Source organism: Zeus faber (genome assembly GCF_960531495.2).
Source record: "Zeus faber genome assembly, chromosome: 1".
NCBI classification, from domain to species: domain Eukaryota; kingdom Metazoa; phylum Chordata; class Actinopteri; order Zeiformes; family Zeidae; genus Zeus; species Zeus faber.
Window position 1 is genome coordinate 30,167,286 of NC_137193.1, and position 10,054 is coordinate 30,177,339.

The window sequence follows — 10,054 nt, forward strand, 5'->3', positions numbered from 1 at the left end:
TATATATACTATATATACTATAAATACTATATACACTGTATACATCTCATCGCGCACCACTGTTCTCAGTCTCAGTCTCGTTCCCGCAGTCTGTTAGTATTCACTACACTAGCGTTCGCAATGGCCACGCCTCCTTACCGTGAAATAACACGGGTCTTTGCTTATCGGCCAATTCGCTAAAGGACCTGGTCCTAGGAACAGAACTCTGTCGTTAGGTGAGGGTTACCTGTAAACCCATTCTGTTTGCATCCAACCTGGTGTCGTATCCCTCCTTATTTTGCAGCATTCTAGCCAGTCGTAACTAGGGTTGGGCACCGAAACCCGGTGCCAATATAGCACCGGTTCCTATACGATCTGTATCTATGGGACTGAATCGCAATGCAGATTTCGCTGCCACTTAAATGCCTGAGCAGTTCATTTAAATATTTGCCCTCGGGAGCACCTGAAAATCGTATTTTCATCATCATAGTGATATGAACATGCGCGATAAACACATTGCAAAATAAAGGCAATGAGTAAGAAAAATTATTTTATTTACACGCGCCATGCATAGTAAGCTGGCGGAATTTAAATGTTGACATTCCTTACTCACCCCCAAGTCAGTCAAAGACATATTCCGTGTTTTTGTCCTCACACATGGAGTTCGCTTGCAGCTCCAGAGCAACGGGTCTGAATCGGTCATGTCTGTTTTATTTCAGTCCCAAAAGTTTATGATGATGATGATAAAGTTGAGGAAATGACTCTGAGGGACATGCAGTGTTTAATCCGTTTGAATGGAACCGTGATGTTGGGAACTTCCACTTATGACATGTACCGATGTTATATGAGTAGGGTTTACGTCTCTCGGTGGTCATTCGCATTCGGAGAGTTGCACTGTGTAGACTGCATACCGGACGAGCGGATGTGGCATTCAATGTTAGCTCAGAAAATTGTAACTCGTGCTGTGTTCCAGAGAACATGGAAAACTGTAATATGTACCCAAACGACTAAACTGGACCCTGTGTATTGCTGCCTGCAGCAATATTTATTATTATTTTTTTTTTAACCCCAAAAGGAACCTTATTTCAACCTAGACACCCTCATCATAACCTGACTGTCCCTTTCAGTTACAAATTGTGCGATCACATAATATACAAAAAACTCTAAAGTTTTGACATTTTTCATTAATTATCCGGAACCAAGAATCCTCAGAAATTACGCAAGAAATAATTAAGATTGAGATCATTTTGAATTCTATTCAGAATCAATACCGATTCCCTCTCATTCACGCACGCAGGCACGAGCACAGCTACCTGTGATGGTTTCGGCGTCTCTGCAGTCAGGCGGCGCCAGGTGTGCAGGGAGATGGCTGGGCTCACCCTCGCTCACATACTGCTCCTCCTGGATGTGGCTGGAGCCAGACTGGGGGTCTGGGTCAGGGTCTGGGGCCTGGGGTAGGGAGGGGGCCGGGGAGGCCAGCTTGTCTCACCTCTCAGTGGGGGAGAGAAACAGCGGCCATGGGCCTGTGGAGCTGCAGCTCCCCTTCACTCGCAACTAGGTGCCAGGGTTATCGGCAATCACAACAACCTGGAAAGAAGGCGGAGATAGATCAATAGATAGATAGATAGATAGATAGATAGATAGATAGATGGATAGATAGATAGATAGATAGATAGATAGATAGATAGATAGATAGATAGATAGATAGATAGATAGATAGATAGATAGATAGATAGATAGATGGATAGATAGATGGATGGATAGATAGATAGATAGATAGATGGATGGATGGATAGATGGATGGATAGATAGATAACCCAACATCCATCCACAATCTCTTTCCCAGAGGATTCGGTGAATTAGCTCTGAATTAGAATTCAGACCTATAAAAATACATTTGCATGTCTTCGCAAAGAGAATATTATGATCCACACCCACCCTGGCCAGGGTATGACTAGTTGTGTCTACAGACCATGTGGTGCTGCTGAGTCCTTAATGGGCCGCCAGCCAGCCAGCCAGCCAGCCAGCCAGCCAGCCAAAATCAACGGGCGAGGAGTTCTTAGACAAAACTTGGAGCAGTCCAGCTGAAAATAATGCAGAAGACAGGTGGCTGAGCTAAACCTGATAAGGCTGGCGTTGGGCTGCCTATACCTGTCCATCCTCTAGAGCCTATACTCCCTACTGCAGTGTTTGTACTCACTGTTGCTCATTGTTTCATTGCAGAACAGCCACTGACTGTTCTCACCTCCATGTAAAACACTGAGATTACACAGCAAAGCATCATATGTCTCTCTGCCAGGGGAATGGAGGCTAAAAATAGAACCAAAGAGAAAGTGGAATTGTGTGTGTGTGTGTGTGTGTGTGTGTGTGTGTGTGTGTGTGTGTGTGTGTGTGTGTGTGTGTGTGTGTGTGTGTGTGTGTGTGTGTGGGTGTGTGCGTGTCTTGTGCATGTGCATGTGCAAGATCAGGTGTTGGTTGATCATAGGAAGCACTGACCCGACTAAAAATATGTAGACATACAGTATTAAATAGCATGTGTTTGTGAGTTACAGACACACACTGGGCTCCAATCGGGAAAGATGTATTGATGCCTCAGCTATTTCTCAGCTGAGTCCTCACAACCTTGGGCTGTCTTTCACCGCTGCAGCACGGTGCCCCCTGGTAAATAGCACATACTGCTTTAACACAATAACACAGTTATTTTCTGTCACACAGATGCTTTTGGGGAGAACAGAGATTTTCTGTCCCTCCTTGCTCCTTGTAAAATGTACATAGGTTATGAAACTGGCTCCATGGACATGATGTGTTATATTTGTATTTAATCTTTTATATATATAGATATATATATACACACACACATATATATAAAGTGTGTTATTACTGCAGACTGGTCCCTTACCTCTTGTAATGCAGGTGTCAGACATGCGCGTGTGCGCGCGCGCGCGCCTGTTAGAGGCGGTGGCTTCCCCTGCATCATCATCGCGGTCACGGATCGGTTTGAATAAATCGTGTGTACACTTTCTAAAACCAAAGTCGTTTCTGAACCGGGATGTTGGTGTGGATAATAACAGGCCTACTTACAGAAAAGACTGATCCAGTCCGGCGTACCAGTGGGCTGAAGAGAGAAAGTGCCCAAACAGCAACGGTCCCTAGCCAGTAGTAAAACGCGTTAACCACAAAAAAAGCCCCTTAAAAAAAAGAGATCTACTTTCCCTTAACCTCTACAAGCGTCGGGAATTTGAAAATGTGTCCATTCCGATATTTGCGCCATCCCTCTTCCTCCTCTCCCAGTGACGCGGAGACGCCAGGGCCGCTTTCGATGCTGCGTTCCCGCGGAACTCGGAATTAGGAAAACACTGACCGCCTTCTTGGCAAAGTGGCCAATTTATTTACATTACAGATCTGACATTAGATCTGTAATCCCTGGCCATCACGGCCAGGGATTACAGATCTAATGTCAGATCTGTAATGGAGGCGTTGATGGTAAACAAAGTTCCCTTTACATGAGTTGTTATTTAAAAACACGTAAATCTCAACTACTCTATTGGTTTTGTATTATGTTAACATACATTTTGTTGCTTCCATAATTCACAATTTTGCAAAATAAACACAAATGTATCGCCGGCGTATATGTTTTTCCCGAATAGAAGTAATGGAACGCATCTCGCTCAAAAGTGGGTAGTCCTCACTCCGGACTAACTGCCCGAATTACCGATTTCCAATTTCCATTGGAACGTAGCATGAGGCAGTGGAGCTGGGTGGCGGTGACGCCATAAGCATCGCCATCGACGAGGGCTCGGGGGTGTTTGTGGAGGTATTTTTTTTTTTAACTTAGTATTTTTGTTCCCTAAGTTATACAGTTCTTAAGAGATAAATGTGGCCTGCAGGAGAACGTATGTTATATGCGGCCCGTTCCCACCCATACAACTGACGTGTTCCGTTTGTTTTGCTGCTGGACTATTTTTCAAGCTTCATACACGGGACATGGAACTGAACTATCACTTACAAACTGTTGTTTACCTTGCACATTTTTTTTTTTTAGCTAGAATTTTTTCTGATATGTGTGATATAACCAACCAGTTACATGTTATTTTTCATCTACATCAAACTAAGATATTCCAATGCATTTGACATTTTTTTCGGATGATTATTTGCGAAGACATGGGCTTCTTTCCCACTGCCTCAGTTCGCAAGGCATTCTGGGAATTTGCTTCTACCACTCCGTTTGGAGTCTGGTTCTGAAAACGCTCCATTTGTTGTACTTTTATCATTTACATACAAGCATGACTGTAGCCAGCTATGAGGTTACCATGTTCTGGACCTCGGTAACCTCACTTAAAGACCAAGTTCGGTTCCTAGGACCAGGTCGTTAAGTGAATTGGTCGATAAGCGAGGAGCTGTGTTATTTCACGGTAAGGGGGCGTGGTGATGGCGACCGCTGGTGTAGTCAATACTGACAGACTGCAGGAACAAGACTGAGACTGAGAACAGTGATGCGCGATGAGATGCTTGACGCCGAGATGCCACGGTATTGTACAAGCACAAGGTAGGGTCAACAAAACTGCCACAAGTGGGGTTTTACCAATATTTGTTTTCTACAAATATTTCAAAATTGATTTGTTTTCTCGAGGATAAAACAATGACAGTCTGATCTGAACCGTAGAGCTCGGTTGCAAAGATGAGAAACTGAAGCACGTCTAGTCTCTACGAAGACAAATCTTTATATTCTTAAAATGTATTATTTTTCTTCATAAAAATGCCTGTCAGACCCCAGACTTGTCTTTTACGGTTCAGCGTGTGGTGCGGTCGCATCAGGCCCAAGCAGTTGGGTTGCCCGCTGGCTGCACCGCACCACGGAGCTGGAGGGAACGAGCGGACAGGGAGAGGTAGAACGGGTGGAGAACGTTCCTTCTCCAGAGGCAGAGTGTAGGACTGGTTGAAAATGATGACACTGATTGAATGACTTTGGGTTTAGGGTTATTGTGTCTAGGAACAGGGGCTCCGTCCCCTCTCGGTCAGCGGAGGGAGGCGGGCCGCCGCTGCGGCGTCGTTATGCAGATGCTGCAGCCGGGGGCCGCTGGCAGCGTCGTCGTGCTGCGGCCGGGGTCAAACCTAATCTACGTAAATTTAATCCTTGAGTTAGTCTGTTAAAATATAGATCGCAGGCAAATGTCACAAGATTTATTCATTAGGACTCAGAATAGCAACTTGGCAGGCCATTTTACTTTTGCTGTAATATGGGGCCAGTTGTACGGATGGTTTTACATGAATGTATTTCTCACAGATAGACTCGCATGCTGGTGCTTCCATAAGAACGATGCGTTTCTGTTCTGCGACGGTAACGCAAGTGTACACACTGAAAACCAAAGACATTATAGACTTAACATTTGCAGTATTTTTAAAGCTATTTTTTTGAGACATCCAGACCAATTCCCAGATTCACTTGCCACAAATTGAGAATCAGTCTGTGGCGATTCTCCTACCACCCAAGTTGCGTTTTCAGGGCCCTCCGACACAGACACACAGAAGACAGTGGGGTTGTATACACCAGTTTATTGTAGAGTTGGCCAGGCGCAGATAAACATGTCATGACAGGGCTTCTATCCTGAGTGTGTGTGGGGATAGGGGTTTTAACCAGGTGCTTGTTAGACCAACCAACGAACAACAGGTATGCAACCACTCTGACCCCAATCACCTAGATTGAGGTCAGTAGTGGCTGCTCAAACCACACCAACCCCACACAGACGTAATTTAAATGATTAGAACGACAACCAACAAGCCGCTGTAAACAAGTAAAGATCTGGGTTTTTAATTCTTTAAAAATGCACAGGAGAAAAAACAAAGACAATGCAAAACGAGATGAGAAGCATACATTTTTCCAGTTCAAAACATTGATTATTTGTGATATAATTGTCATGTCATGTATGAATCACTAAATGCCATAGATCACTGACATTTTGTTGGCCACTTCATGTTTAATGTGCTGGTTCCCTGTCTGGTAGTTAGCTCCACCTCTTTCCTGCGTGTTAATCTGTTTGCACTTTGCTTTTATTGGATACAAGCAGACACACACAGATAGCAAGATGAAACATGGATTTCAATCTGACTACATACTGATATTCCATAATTTTAATAAGGAAGGGGGTTGGCAATAGTATACCTGGCCACAGTGTTTGGTACATTGGCATTTGTTCTGTGTGAATGGAGGACGCAGAAGAGAATACCATATAAATCCTAAATATCAGGAGTGATTTGTAGAAAGAAATACATAAGAAAAAACGAACATAAGAAAAAAAACAAAAACAATCTAATCACATGTTTGTCCATCATCGGTTTAGTTGATGTGGTTTTGGTCCCATACAATTCTAGAGTACTACAACACAACAAATAAACCAAAAGTAAAACAATTTTAAGTAGGCCCAGGGGGAGGTTCAGATCTCAGCCTTGGATGTTCACAGATGACCATCAACATGATCAATTCTGATGCGATGTTCTAATTTTAATACTCTTTTCTATTTGAGTTACTGACGGGAAGAAGTGAGTGATAAGGGGCAGGACTCTGGGCCCAAGGAACCAAGAGACAGTGAATTGGTTCTAAATGAATGGAAGCTTGTATAATAAGAATAAATCATTAAGAAGAAAAGCTCCCCTGCTTCCAAAGGAAAAAAAAATCTAATCAGCAGGGGTCGGATGATATATTTAGTCAAGATACTTTTGGTAACACTTTCCGGATGAGTACCTGCTGTCTACTACTTGACAAGCCTTGGTTTGCTCCAGTTTATCTGAGTAAATCCTCCTGCTGTAGCCATTTCAGCAATACCATACAAGGTGCGAGACAGTGATCTGAAGGGGTCAACCTTGGTATGGTCGCAATAGGTTTTAAAGGCACTCTAGTAGAAAACAAAACAAAACAAAAAAAACAACCTCCCTTCATACATGTTGTAATGGAAAGCACTGAGGGAGAAGAGCGATTGAGAGAGAAGAGGGGGAAGATGGCCTCTCATCTCCTCTCGATGGGGTTTCCTCAGAGGTTGTTCAGGTCCGAAATTGTCTTGTTCAGCGTGGTGTTGAGGTCCAGGTTCTCCTTCCTTGTGCTCAACAGCTTTTCTGGAGTGGCAATAGACAACAACACAGAAATGCTGATCACTTGGAGCTTTAGCGCGTAAATGATGGTAAAGCTCATGCTTTGGGAAGAGGAGATGCTGTACGACATGGGATGAAATTAAGTCAGTATGACTACATGTAACCACTGGTACTGTTAAAATAAAAGGCAGCAGTCCATGTGGATAAATGATAATAAAAAAAATGACAAACAGTATTGAAACATTCTATCCATTGAATACCTACATAGTTAATTTCTTGAAGCTGAAAATAAAATTATATTTTTACACCCAGTATTAGTAAGTGTATATGTGTTGTAACTGTCTTTGTTATTTCCCCCCAAGCAATATACAACCAGTATGGAAGTATTAGCTCACAGCAAGCCCCAAGTGAGCAAAAACATTACCCTAATAAAGAACGTCAAAGAGCGGTCGGCAGACGACCACAAGAGGGGGGGACAATACAAAGTGTCATAAAGCTAGAAGAAAACCAGCACATACTGGGACACTGCACACCAAATCAGGAATTCCTTCGGGCTGGTCATTAATTAGGCCTGGTTAACTTCTTGCTTAAAGAAGGATTGGAATCATACATCCAGACCTGCCAACCTTGGGGAAATATTTTGAGTACCACAATAGTGTAACAGGCAGTCCACAATGCAATTAGCCTCCCTACTACCGCTAAATAAATACCGTATACAAGTTCACATCATTAGGATAAACCCCTTGAAATGCATCATCTTGTAAAGTTACCGAATATGTTCACCAACTAGAGATGCAACTATTGCAATTTTATTGGCCAATTTAGATTCCTGATTTTTTATTTTTTATTTTTTTAAGTCTGACCTACTGATTCCGGCTGATTCCGATTTAGGCCGATTCCCATTGAATGATATGCTCATAATAAAACATTAACTATTAAGTATATTTTACATTGTTGTCCGATCACATTGAGTTTGTATCCATGATCGGAGAAATCAAATTCTCTTATTATTTGGTCTCATTGGGTATATCTGCTGGGTATATTTTCAGTTACTGCAATAGTGAGATTGCTGATTTTGACAGCATGGTTATTATTGTTCATTATTCACTATGGAACAATCACTGAGTTTCAATAAAATAGAATATAAAACTGTAAACAACTTTCAGTATAATTCAACCTCTAACTCTCACTGAGTTCTGGTAGGACACAACATATAACTAACATGGAAACGTCCAGTTAAAACTTCAATGAGTCTCTCTCAAGTGCAAATATACATTTATATGGTACTTGCCTTTCCAAAATAAATTGCAATTAGTGCACAAAAAAAAAAAAAAAGTAATAATAAATGGCCGACTCTTCTCACTCTCATTCAATGGAAGTCCTCCTTCGCTCACCATGCATTAAACCACCTGAAACAAATCTAAAAACTTGTTTTACTGAGTGACTCGTCAAGAACAGAGTCTTAAGAGTCGAACCTTTCATACATCTGACAGTGATCGGTCGGTCAGCGGTCATGGCCGATGAAGCTGAAAACCGGCCAATTCCGGTCACCAGCCGATCGATCGTCATCTCACGTTTTGTATGTTAATATAATGGTCACATTTTTGTGTTGCTTATTACTCCACCACTTTCCATTTTACTTCAGCAATGGAGCGTTACACCTCTGTGGATTAAGTACTGCTCATATCAGTGGATGTTGAGTGAGAAGGAAAGGAGGGATTACAGAACCACAGGCACAAGGTCACTGTATCTGGTCCAATCCGAGGGATGTAGTTTAAATACTGAATAAATGGTTTTTTTTTTTGCGTAGTTCCATCTGGCATTTTGTACCCGCATATTTTGACCAAGAATTGCGTCGCTGGTACAAAAAAAAAATACTTGCAGGTTGGCAGGTCTGTACATCATTCGTAGCTTTATGTCTACGAACCTCGAACACGGTATTATAAGACATTTACTCAGGTTTTTATTTTTAATTTGTACTTTTTTTGGGATCTTAACGATTGTCAATCGTCTCTCGTCTTGCCCTAATTAATATTCATGAGCTGACCTTTGAGTGACAGGTACAAGCTCACCCACTAGCCATCTACAGGCACCAATTGAAAAGTCGCATGTAAAACCAGGTCAGCTCAACTGGTGGGTGTGGTTTCCAATAACACCATGAGAATCGAGGAAAAAAAAGAAAAGAAACAAGACTGACGACAAACTAGGGAGACTAGAAATACAATTTTATATACAAGAGATGAGTCCAAAACGTCATATTGTGTAGCTGGGGTGAAAGGATTGCTCTTTTTCCCCAAAGGGAAGGTCGCATAAAATGCATGATGCGTAAGGTTATAAGTGATGTTAGGAAAATTGCTGTTTGTTTATTGAATTATCAAGCTGGAGATGAGAATAGCTGGCTGCCAAGCCAGACTCATGGTACTTTCACACAGCGTAGTAGATTTATATTTTTAGGTTTCTATGGAAGAATTCACACTGTGATGAAACATTTCTGCGGTAAAGTTAAAACATTTCAAACACCTTTGGCTTGACACTTGTTTGACAAATGAAATAGTCAACTTGTCACTTGTCAGTGTACTACTCCATGTTAACTTTGTGTAGATACATGTGCAATTTGTATCTCTTAGATCTTGACGTGACTGCACTGTTTCGCTGCTGGAACACCCTAATTTGCCTTTAGGGATTAATAAAGGGTTATCTCATCATAAATCAAGTTGAGTGGTCGCCAAAGACATGGGTATAACACATGGTCATGAACCCACTAATTTGATTTTCTATTCATTTGAAAGTACATGTAACGGCAGACAATTCAAATCTACTTCATTCATCCAGTGATAACTTGATCTTTCAGTGTAGGTTAATGCTTGGATCAGACCAACACTTGACTTTATTATTAATGAATGTCAGTAGTCTGAGTATTGGCATTTTCACGGTATCATTATATGAATAATCTGAAGGTTTATACTTTTACAGACCCACATAGGCTATGCAA